Source organism: Ovis aries, chromosome 5, assembly GCF_016772045.2.
Source record: "Ovis aries strain OAR_USU_Benz2616 breed Rambouillet chromosome 5, ARS-UI_Ramb_v3.0, whole genome shotgun sequence".
NCBI classification, from domain to species: Eukaryota; Metazoa; Chordata; class Mammalia; order Artiodactyla; family Bovidae; genus Ovis; species Ovis aries.
The window spans coordinates 102,994,890-103,006,361 of record NC_056058.1 but is presented as its reverse complement, the minus strand read 5'-3'; positions in this window follow the sequence as shown (position 1 = coordinate 103,006,361).

Genomic DNA, 11,472 nt, shown 5'->3' with positions numbered 1-11,472 from the left:
TTATTTTTCTGCTCTTGTTAGAGTCTATCCTTGTGATTGATAGTCTGGTGTCAGTCTGATCATCATAATTTCTACTAAAAGTGCCTTTCTTTTGTGGATGATTTAAAATCTATTTTCTGAAAGAGGACTTTTAAAAGATGGTGATACAGGAGGTTCCTGAACTTCCTTCCTCCCACAAACATTAAACATACAGCTATACATGTAGTACTTCTCTCTGAAAGAAATCCAGAAACTAATTGAGTGACTCCTACACATTGGATGAACAAGAAGAGACCCATATCAAAAGAGGTAAGAAAGTCTGGATTTTCCAGATAAGTAAAAGCTGAAAGAGATCATCACCACTAGACTGTCCTTACAAGAAATATTAAAGGGACTTCTTCAAGAAGAAGCAAAGGAACACTAGTTAGTAAAAGGAAAACATATGAAATAATAAGTCTCACTGGTGAAAATAAGTGAAGTGAAGTGAAAGTCACTCAGTCATGCCTGAATCTTTGTTGACCCCATGGACTATACAGTCCATGGAATTCTCCAGGCCAGAATACTAGAGTGTGTATCCTATCCCTTCTCCAGGGGATCTTCCCGACCCAGGATTTGAACCAGGGTCTCCTGCATTGCAGGCATGTTCTTTACCAACTAAGCTATCAGGGAAACCCAGTGAAAGTAAATACACAGTTAACTTCAGAGTATTCAGAGTATATAAATCACTTATAAATATGTGAAGATTAGAAGACAAATACAATAATCTGTTAATGCATACACAAAGTAAAAATATTAAACTGAGACATTGAAAACATAAAATATGGGCAAGCAGTGTTAAAAAAAAAAAACAGCTTCAGTTTGCATTTGAACTTAAGTAGTTATCACCTTAAAAGAGACTATTTTATTTTATAAATAGTTTTATGTAAGCTTCATGGTAAACACAAAGTAAAAATCTGTAGTAGATACACAAAAGATAAGGGGAAAGAAATCCAGGAATGCCATGGATTTGTGATGTATGGTGCAATCTTCAAATCATAGAAGAAAAAAATCAGGAGAAAAGTAACAAAGTAATTACAAAAAAATTCAGAAAACAGTTAACAAAATGGCAATATTAAGTCCATACCTACCAATAAACTATTTAAGTAAATGGAGTAAATTCTCCAGTCAAAAGATACAGAACTTCTTTCAAGAAACAAGAAAAATTTCAAATAAGCACTAACTTTAAACTACAACGAATTAGTTAAAAAAAAGAAGAAGAAGAAGAAGAAATGAAGCCCCAAATTAGGAGGAGGAAGACAATTACAAAGATCACAGGGGAAATAAGTTAAAAAGAGACTAAAAAGACAATGGAAAAGAACAATGAAATTAAGAGCTGTTTCTTTGAAATGATAATCAAAACTTTGGTTAGATGCAAGACTAAAAGAGAGAAGACTCAAAATCAGAAATGAATCAGATGATACAACTGATTCCATAGAAATGCAAAGGTAAGACCCTTTGCAGTTAAGATACTGATTATACATAAAAAATTGGTCAAGCTCGAAGAAATGGAATACTCTGCATTCATTTAACAAGGCTAGCATTTCCCTAAAACCAGAGCCAAATAAGATGACACAAGAAAGAAAGACTAAAGACCAATATCCCTGATTAATACAGATGTAAAAATCGTCAACAAAATATTAGTAAACCAAATTTAACAGCACACTAAAAGAATCTTACACTATAATCAAGTGTGATTTAATGGTAGAAATACTTGTGAATCATATATCTGATGAGTTAATATCCAAAATATATAAGGAATTAATACAACTTGATAGGAAAAAATAAAGCCGTTTGATTTAAAAATGGGCAAAGGAACTAAATAGACATTTTTCCAGAGAAGGCATTCCAAAAACAATACCTGGCCAACAGTTACATGAAAAGGTGTTCACTATCACTAATAATCAGGAAAACATAAAACCACAATGAGCTATCACATCATGTGTGTTAGAATGACTATCAAAAGCTCAAGATAAAATGTCAGGAAGGATGTTAAGAGAAAGAATGCTTATGCACTCTAGGTGAGAATGTAAATTGGTGCAGCCACTATGGAAAGCTGTCCCTTGTACAACAAAGATATCAAACCCATCAATCCTAAACGAAAACAACCCCAAATACTCACTGGAAGGACTGATGCTGAAGCTCTGATATTTGGCCACCTGATGTGAAGAGCCGACTCATAGGAAAAGATCCTTATGCTGGGAAAGATTGAGGGCAGGAAGAGAAGGGGACGGCAGAGGATGAGATTGTTGGATGGCATTACCAACTCAATGGACATGAGTTTGAGTAAACTCTGGGAGACGGTGATTGACAGGGAATCCTGGCATGCTGCAATCCATGGGTCACAAATAGATACAACTTAATAACTGAACAACAACAATTATGGAAAACATTATGGAGGTTCCTTAAAAAATGTAAATTAGAACTACCTTCACTTCAGTTCAGTTCAGTTCAGTCGCTCAGTCGTGTCCGACTCTTTGCAACCCCATGAATCGCAGCACGCCAGGCCTCCCTGTCCATCACCAACTCCCAGAGTTCACTCAGACTCACGTCCATCGAGTCAGTGATGCCATCCAGCCACCTCATCCTCTGTCGTCCCCTTCTCCTCCTGCCCACAATCCCTCCCAGCATCAGAGTCTCTTCCAATGAGTCAACTCTTCGCATGAGGTGGCCAAAATACTGGAGTTTCAGCTTTAGCATCATTCCTTCCAAAGAAATCCCAGGGTTGATCTCCTTCAGAATGGACTGGTTGGATCTCCTTGCAGTCCAAGGGACTCTCAAGAGTCTTCTCCAACACCACAGTTCAAAAGCATCGATTCTTTGGCACTCAGCCTTCTTCACAGTCCAACTCTCACATCCATACATGACCACAGGAAAAACCATAGCCTTGACTAGATGGACAGTCTATCAATTCAATTTCTGAAAGGAGGATCTTAAATATATATCTGCATTTCCATGGTTTTTGCAGCATTATTCATGGTAACCATTATTCACGGTGACCAAGGTAAGTGAACAACCTATATGTTTGTTAAGGGATGGCTAGACAAAGAAAAAGAAAAAAAGTATGTATATATGTGTCCAACAGAACATGAGTCAATCAGGAGAAAGAAGGAAGTGCTGCCGTTAGTGACACCGCAGTTGGACGTTAAGGGCATTATGCTAAGTGAAGTAAGTTAGACAAATGCTGTGTGATATCACTTATATGTGGGAAATAAAAGCCAAGCTCATGTGCACAGAGGCTAGCGTGTTTACCAAGGATTTGGGGAATGGATGTGGGAAATTGGACGATGCTGCTCAAAGAACATAACCCCTCATTAAAAGGAACAAGTTCTAGGGACGTAATGTATGTCGCATTCATTACAGTTAGTAACACTGTAGTGTATAGTTGAAATTTGAAAATAAAATACAACAGATCTTAAGTAATCTGGGGCTTATAGGGGGACTGACCTTCCATGCACTCAAAAAACCATGTGAAACTTAAGTTGGCCCTTCATATACATGGTTCCTCTGTATCTGTATTTCCACATCAACAGACTCAACCAGCAGTGGCTCATATAGCACTGTGGTGTTTACTATTGAAAAAAACTTTGAATAAGTGGATCCATGTAGTTCAAACCCATGTTTTTCAAGGATCAGCTGAAAAATCTTTTTGCCTTTGGCACCTTAAATGTTTATTTCCACTTATATAAATATTCATTGTGTATTTTTGTTCTTTTAAATCTTTCATTAATTAATTAATTAATTTCATTAATTCTGGGAAATTGTCACTTATTATCTCTCTGAATACTATCTCTCCTCCATCTTTTTATCTGTTTCTCTAGAACTCTTAGAATTTTCAAATATTTTCTGTCTCTTCTCCATATTTTAAAATTTTTATTTTCCATTTATCTTCCATCTGTGTCAATTTAGGTAACTTCATCTGTTTTATTTTTGAGCTTACTAAATTTTTCTTAGCTGTATCTAAACTGTTCATCTAATTCATTACCTATGTAATTGCAGAAATTGTATTTGTGATTTCAAGAAATTATATTTGATCATTTTAATAATATTCTTCATAGTTTGGAGGGATTTGTTCTGTTTTCTTCGTTTTCATATTTTTGTCTTCAACTAAATTTTAGCTATATATTTTATACTATATATTCCAAAATCCCATTCTGAAAATTTTAGGCATCTAAGTCTTCTCAGTCTTTCACTGTACCACATTTATTTTTGTGTTGACTCATTTTATATCATGTTATACGTAGAAATTTTGTGCAGTCCTAATTGAGGGTCATGGTACAAATAAGTTGTCTTTACTTCTGATTGGTATTCCAAGATCTTCAAATCTATAAATTCATGAGGGTGTAGATGTTTAGTTATAACTTCATGGGTGATATTTTCCAATTGGAGCTCCGGTTAAACTCGTGATTTTTCTCTTTATATTCTTCTATTGGCGGTAGATAACTCTCTGCTGGTATTATTGTGGCAGTTTAGTTCTGATTTCCCATTTTCATGGCCCCCCAGGGCTTCAATATCTATACAATTGCAGCCATTAATATCCAAATTCTTGAATATTAGGGTTTAGGAAGATTTTGAAGTTAACTACAGATTTCATTCTAATTAACTGCTTTAGTTTTGGCTTTCTTTTCATTTTGGTACCTAGAGATTTTCTTTACTTTCTTGAGAGCTAATTCATATAATTGAGAGACTATTTATAATTTTTAAACTAGCATTCCTAAATGTCTCTTATGAGGAGATTATTTGGATTGTTTATTCTGTCATTTCATTTAATAGTGTCTCTCAATTAATGTGTGTGTGTATCTGTGTGTGTTGGTAACTGAACATTTTTACTGATGAACAGGACCAGTATTGACTTCACTGCTGGAAAAAAAAAAAAAAAAAACATATCACCACAGCTCATACATGCTAATATGCATTATAGGCAGACAGCACCAATAGGAGATATATGTGCTACACACAAGGTACACTTTTTCCCCCACTTTATGCTTGGCAAAGGGCATACAAATATAATGCTTCTTTTAGGAATGGTTATGCAGTAGAAAATTTACAATTTGTGGTGGCTTAAGTAGGTGAAAAAAGTCAAATGGGCTTCAAGTGTCATTTTTAATTTTACTTAAGTAATTTTAAAGATTGTGTCTTAATTTTGGAAACAGTTCCTCATGGATTCTTAAAGAAGTCTCTGGGAGGTAGAGCTCTATGTACAAAACATAGGAAATGGCAACCCACTCCAGTGTTCTTGCCTGGAGAATCCCAGGGACGGGGGAGCCTGGTAGGCTGCTGTCTGTGGGGTCGCACAGAGTCGGACACGACTGCAGTGACTCAGCGGCATGTACAAAACACCACCTTTAGTCAGGCAAGTTGATTCCTCCAGTTCCATTCTTCTTTCTCAAGATTGCTTTGGCTATTCGAGGTTTTTTGTATTTCCATACAAATCTTGAAATTATTTGTTCTAGTTCTGTGAAAAATGTGGCTGGTAGCTTGATAGGGATTGCATTGAATTTGTAAATTGCTTTGGGTAGTATACTCATTTTCACTATATTGATTCTTCCAATCCATGAACATGGTATATTTCTCCATCTATTAGTGTCCTCTTTGATTTCTTTCATCAGTGTTTTATAGTTTTCTATATATAGGTCTTTAGTTTCTTTAGGTAGATATATTCCTAAGTATTTTATTCTTTTTGTTGCAATGGTGAATGGAATTGTTTCCTTAATTTCTTTTTCTACTTTCTCATTATTCGTGTATAGGAATGCAAGGGATTTCTGTGTGTTGATTTTATATCCTGCAACTTTACTATATTCATTGATGAGCTCTAGTAATTTTCTGGTGGAGTCTTTAGGGTTTTCCATGTAGAGGATCATGTCATCTGCAAACAGTGAGAGTTTTACTTCTTCTTTTCCAATTTGGATTCCTTTTATTTCTTTTTCTGCTCTGATTGCTGTGGCCAAAACTTCCAGAACTATGTTGAATAGTAGCGGTGAAAGTGGACACCCTTGTCTTGTTCCTGACTTTAGGGGAAATGCTTTCAATTTTTCACCATTGAGGATAATGTTTAAGCCACAGTCATCAAGACAGTATGGTACTGGCACAAAGACAGACATATAGATCAATGGAACAAAATAGAAAGCCCAGAGATAAATCCACACACATATGGACACCTTATCTTTGACAAAGGAGGCAAGAATATACAATGGAGTAAAGACAATCTCTTTAACAAGTGGTGCTGGGAAAACTGGTCAACCACTTGTAAAAGAATGAAACTAGATCACTTTCTAACACCGCACACAAAAATAAACTCAAAATGGATTAAAGATCTAAATGTAAGATCAGAAACTATAAAACTCCTAGAGGAGAACATAGGCAAAACACTCTCAGACATAAATCACAGCAGGATCCTCTATGATCCACCTCCCAGAATGCTGGAAATAAAAGCAAAAATAAACAAATGGGATCTAATTAAAATTAAAAGCTTCTGCACAACAAAGGAAAATATAAGCAAGGTGAAAAGACAGCCTTCTGAATGGGAGAAAATAATAGCTAATGAAGCAACTGACAAACAACTAATCTCAAAAATATACAAGCAACTCCTGCAGCTCAACTCCAGAATAATAAACGACCCTATCAAAAAATGGGCCAAAGAACTAAATAGACATTTCTCCAAAGAAGACACACGGATGGTTAACAAACACATGAAAAGATGCTCAACATCACTCATTATTAGAGAAATGCAAATCAAAACCACAATGAGGTACCACTTCACACCAGTCAGAATGGCTGCGATCCAAAAATCTGCAAGCAATAAATGCTGGAGAGGGTGTGGAGAAAAGGGAACCCTCCTACACTGTTGGTGGGAATGCAAACTAGTACAGCCACTATGGAGAACAGTGTGGAGATTCCTTAAAAAATTGCAAATAGAACTACCTTATGACCCAGCAATCCCACTTCTGGGCATACACACCGAGGAAACCAGAATTGAAAGAGACACATGTACCCCAATGTTCATCGCAGCACTGTTTATAATAGCCAGGACATGGAAACAACCTAGATGTCCATCAGCAGATGAATGGATAAGAAAGCTGTGGTACATATACACAATGGAGTATTACTCAGCGGTTAAAAAGAATTCATTTGAATCAGTTCTGATGAGATGGATGAAACTGGAGCCGATTATACAGAGTGAAGTAAGCCAGAAAGAAAAACACCAATACAGTATACTAACACATATATATGGAATTTAGGAAGATGGCAATGACGACCCTGTATGCAAGACAGGGAAAGAGACACAGATGTGTATAACGGACTTTTGGACTCAGAGGGAGAGGGAGAGGGTGGGATGATTTGGGAGAATGACATTCTAACATGTATACTATCATGTGAATTGAATCGCCAGTCTATGTCTGACGCAGGATGCAGCATGCTTGGGGCTGGTGCATGGGGATGACCCAGAAAGATGTTATGGGGAGGGAGGTGGGAAGGGGGTTCATGTTTGGGAATGCATGTAAGAATTAAAGATTTTAAAATGTAAAAAAAAAAAAAAAAAGATTAAAAAAAAAAAACACCACCTTTATAACTAAGAGAAAAGGAAGATTATCCCTATTTCAGCTCTAAAAAGAGGAATATTAATGAAAGACTTTTATGAACTATATCAAAGTGAGTATTTGAAGTCTTCTACAATGCCTAAAATTATATTTTAATTGAAAGCATAACCTAAGTGAGAGGAAAAAAATAATATGGCAAAGATTAATATCTTACAATGACTAGACAAAATTTTCTGAGTGCTCCTTTATTTCTTTCCATCTTCTTTTATTTTATTTCCTTTTGCTCCTAAACCACTAATCACCTAATTTCCAAAAGCCACAGTCAATACTGAAGTCATTTACTAACCTGATAGTCTGAGTATCATATGCCACATTACATAACTATATATGCCAATATAATCAAAATCTTAATGAAAGCCAATTAAGCTGTCTCGGCCGTGGCTCTTCAGGTATCTTGTCTCTTTATTATAGAAGTCAATCTCATTTGTTAAGCCTTTTATAAATTTGAACTAAGCCAAGAAATATTTAGCTAAATGTTTTATTGAGATCCTGGGAAAATAAACCAATTCTTTTCTCTATGTTCTTAATTTTTTTCCTATTCCCCCACTACCTATTTCTTTGTTCAGTTCTGTGCTGTGTAAAATTCACGTTGGTTTGATTTTTACTACAGTGTGAAATATATACTTGATCACTCATGCATTGTATGCACATGAGTGATCAAATGTATGATTCATTTAAAAATTATTAATGAATATCTGTACGATCACCACCTTGTTAAAAAAAGATTGTTTTTGGCACCCTTGACATTTCTTACTGTTCCTCTCCAAAAATGTTTCTTCCTGAAAAAATGATCACTCTCCTGATCTCTGTTATAACAACTCCTTGCTTATTTATGTTACTGTGTATATACACATTTATAACATTGTTTTAGTTTGCCTGGTCTTGAACTCTACATAGATTAACTCATTCTATATATAATTATGTGCCTTGTCTTCTAAGCTAAATATTGTGGATTTGTTGTGTACTGTTGCACACTGGCTATATAGATGGGGTTCTCCAGAAGAGAAAAATAAATGTGTATTCATGGAGAGAGAGAGATTTATTAGAAGAAAGGGCACACATGGTTATGGAGATTGAGAAATCCCATGATGTATTGTCTGCAAATTGAAGAACCAGGAAAGCAGGTAGTGTAACTCAGTCCAACTCCAAAGAGGCGGGGCAACCAATGGTCTAAGTCCAAGTCTGAATCCAAATGCCTGAGAACTAGAAACATTGACTTCCACAAGCAAAACATAGATGTCCCAGTTCAAACAGAGAGAGAATTCACCCATCCTCTGCCTTTTTTCCTATTCAGGACCTCAAAGGAGTGGGTAATGTCCACCAGCATTGCTGATCTTGACCCAAGTGCTAATCTTGGTGCTCCTGTGTCCTGCCTATTGTAAATACTGCTGCAGTAAACACTGGGGTGCGTGTATCTTTTTGGATTACCTTTCTCTCTGGATTAGGATTGCTGAATCGTATGATAGCTCTATTTTTAGTCTTTTAAGGAAACTCTATACTGTTCTTCATAATGGAGAACATTATATTCCCACCCTCCCAATCATTTATTGTTTGTAGATTTTTAATCATGGCAATTCTGGCGGTGTGAGGTGATACCTCACTGTAGTTTTGATTCACATTTCTCTAATACTTAGTGATTGTTGAGCAGCACTTTTCATGTGCTTTTGGCCATATATGTCTTGTGGAGAAATGTCTACTTAGATCTTCCCCACAATTTTTGATTGTGTTTTTTTTTTCTTTGATATTGAGCTGCATGAACTGTTTGTATGTTTTGGAGATTTAATTCCTTTCAGGTTGCTTAATTTGCAAACATTTCTCCCATTCTGAGGGTTGTTATTTTGTTTTGTTTATGCTGTGCAAGAGCTTCTTAAGTTTAATTAGGTCCCATTTGTTTATTTTTGTTTTTATTTTCATTACTCTAGGAGGTGAATCAGAAAAGATCTTGCTGAGATTTATGCCCAGAAGTTTTCTGCCTGTTTCCTCTAAGAGTTTTATAGTATCTGGTCTTACATTTAGATGTTTAATCCATTATTCTGTATAATGTTAGAGAATGTTCTAATTTCATTATTTTACATGTAGCTCTAGTCTTCCAGTATCATATATTGAAGTTTCTTTCTTTTCTCCAGTGTCTATTTTACCTTGTATATATTAGGTGACCATAGGTGCATGGGTTTATCTCTGGACTTTGTGTCCTATTTCACTGATGTATTTTCTGTTTTTGTGCTGGCGCCATACTGATTTGATCGCTGCATGTCCACCAACAGAAGGGTGGATAAAGAAGATGTGGTACAGATATAAATGAAACATTACTTACCCATAAAAGGGGCGAAATAGTGCCTTTTGCATGACACCACCCTTATGGCAGAAAGTGAAGAAGAACTGAAGAGGCTCTTGATGAAAGTGAAAGAGGAGAGTGAAAAAGTTGGCTTTTAAAGCTCAACATTCAGAAAACTGAGATCATGGCATCCAGTCCCATCACTTCATGGCAAATAGATGGGGAAACAGTGGCTGATTTTATTTTTCTGGGCTCCAAAATCACTGCAGATGGCAATTGCAGAAAAGAAATTAAAAGATGCTTACTCCTTAGAAGGAAAGTTATGACCCATCTAGACAGCATATTAAAAAGCAGAGACATTACTTTGCCAACAAAGGTCCGTCTGGTCAAGGCTATGGTTTTTCCGGTGGTCATGTATGGATGTGAAAGTTGGAGTATAAAGAAAGCTGAGCACAGAAGAATTGGTGCTTTTGAACTGTGGAGTTGGAGAAGACTCTTGAGAGTCCCTTGGACTGCAAGGAAATCCAACCAGTCCATCCTAAAGGAGATCAGTCCTGGGTGTTCATTGGAAGGACTGATGTTGAGGCTGAAACTCCAGTACTTTGGCCACCTGATACAAAGAGCTGACTCATTGGAAAAGACCCTGATGCTGGTAAAGATTGAGGGCACGAGGAGACGGGCACGACAGAGGATGAGATGGTTAAATGGCATCATTGACTCGATGGACATGGGTTTGGGTGGACTCCAGGAGTTGATTATGGGCAGGGAGGCCTGGCGTGCCTCGGTCCATGGGGTCACAAAGAGTCGGACACGACTGAGCGACTGAACTGAACTGAACTGAACTGAGTGCCTTTTGCAGCAACATGGGTGGACCTAGAGATTGTCATTCTGAGTGAAGTAAGTCAGATAGAGAAAGACAAATACAATATGATACCACTTATATGTGATACCTAAAAAAAAGGTACAAATTAACTTATTTATAAAACATAAATGGAAAAAAAACATAAATTCACACATATAGAAAACAAACTTATGGGCACCAAGGGGGAAGAGGAGAGGGATAAATTGGGATATTGGGATTGACATACACACACTATATAAAACATATAATAAAGACTAAAAAATAAAGACTAATAAAATAGATAACTATTAAGGACTAATAAGTATAGCAGAGAAAACTCTATACAATAGTCTGTAATGATTTATATGGGTAGAGCTTCTTAAGATGGATATATGCATATGTATAATGGATTCATTTTGCTGTACGCTTGAAACTAGCACAACACTGTGAATTAACTGTACACAAGGAAACATTTTTAAATGCTAATTCCTTCCAGAAACACTCTCACAGACAAACTCAGAAATAATGTTTTACTAACATTCTGGGCATACATTATCCTAGTCAAGCTGACATACGAAATTAACCATCACACAACCTATTCATTTTTGAACAGGTTCAAAATATGTTATTTCCAAAATATACCACTTTAGCATATTAATTATTTTGAGCTTGAAAGCACCAGAGAAACAGCAGTTGCAGGAAGGACTCTCTGACAAATCTCCTTTCTACCTAAAAGCCAGCCA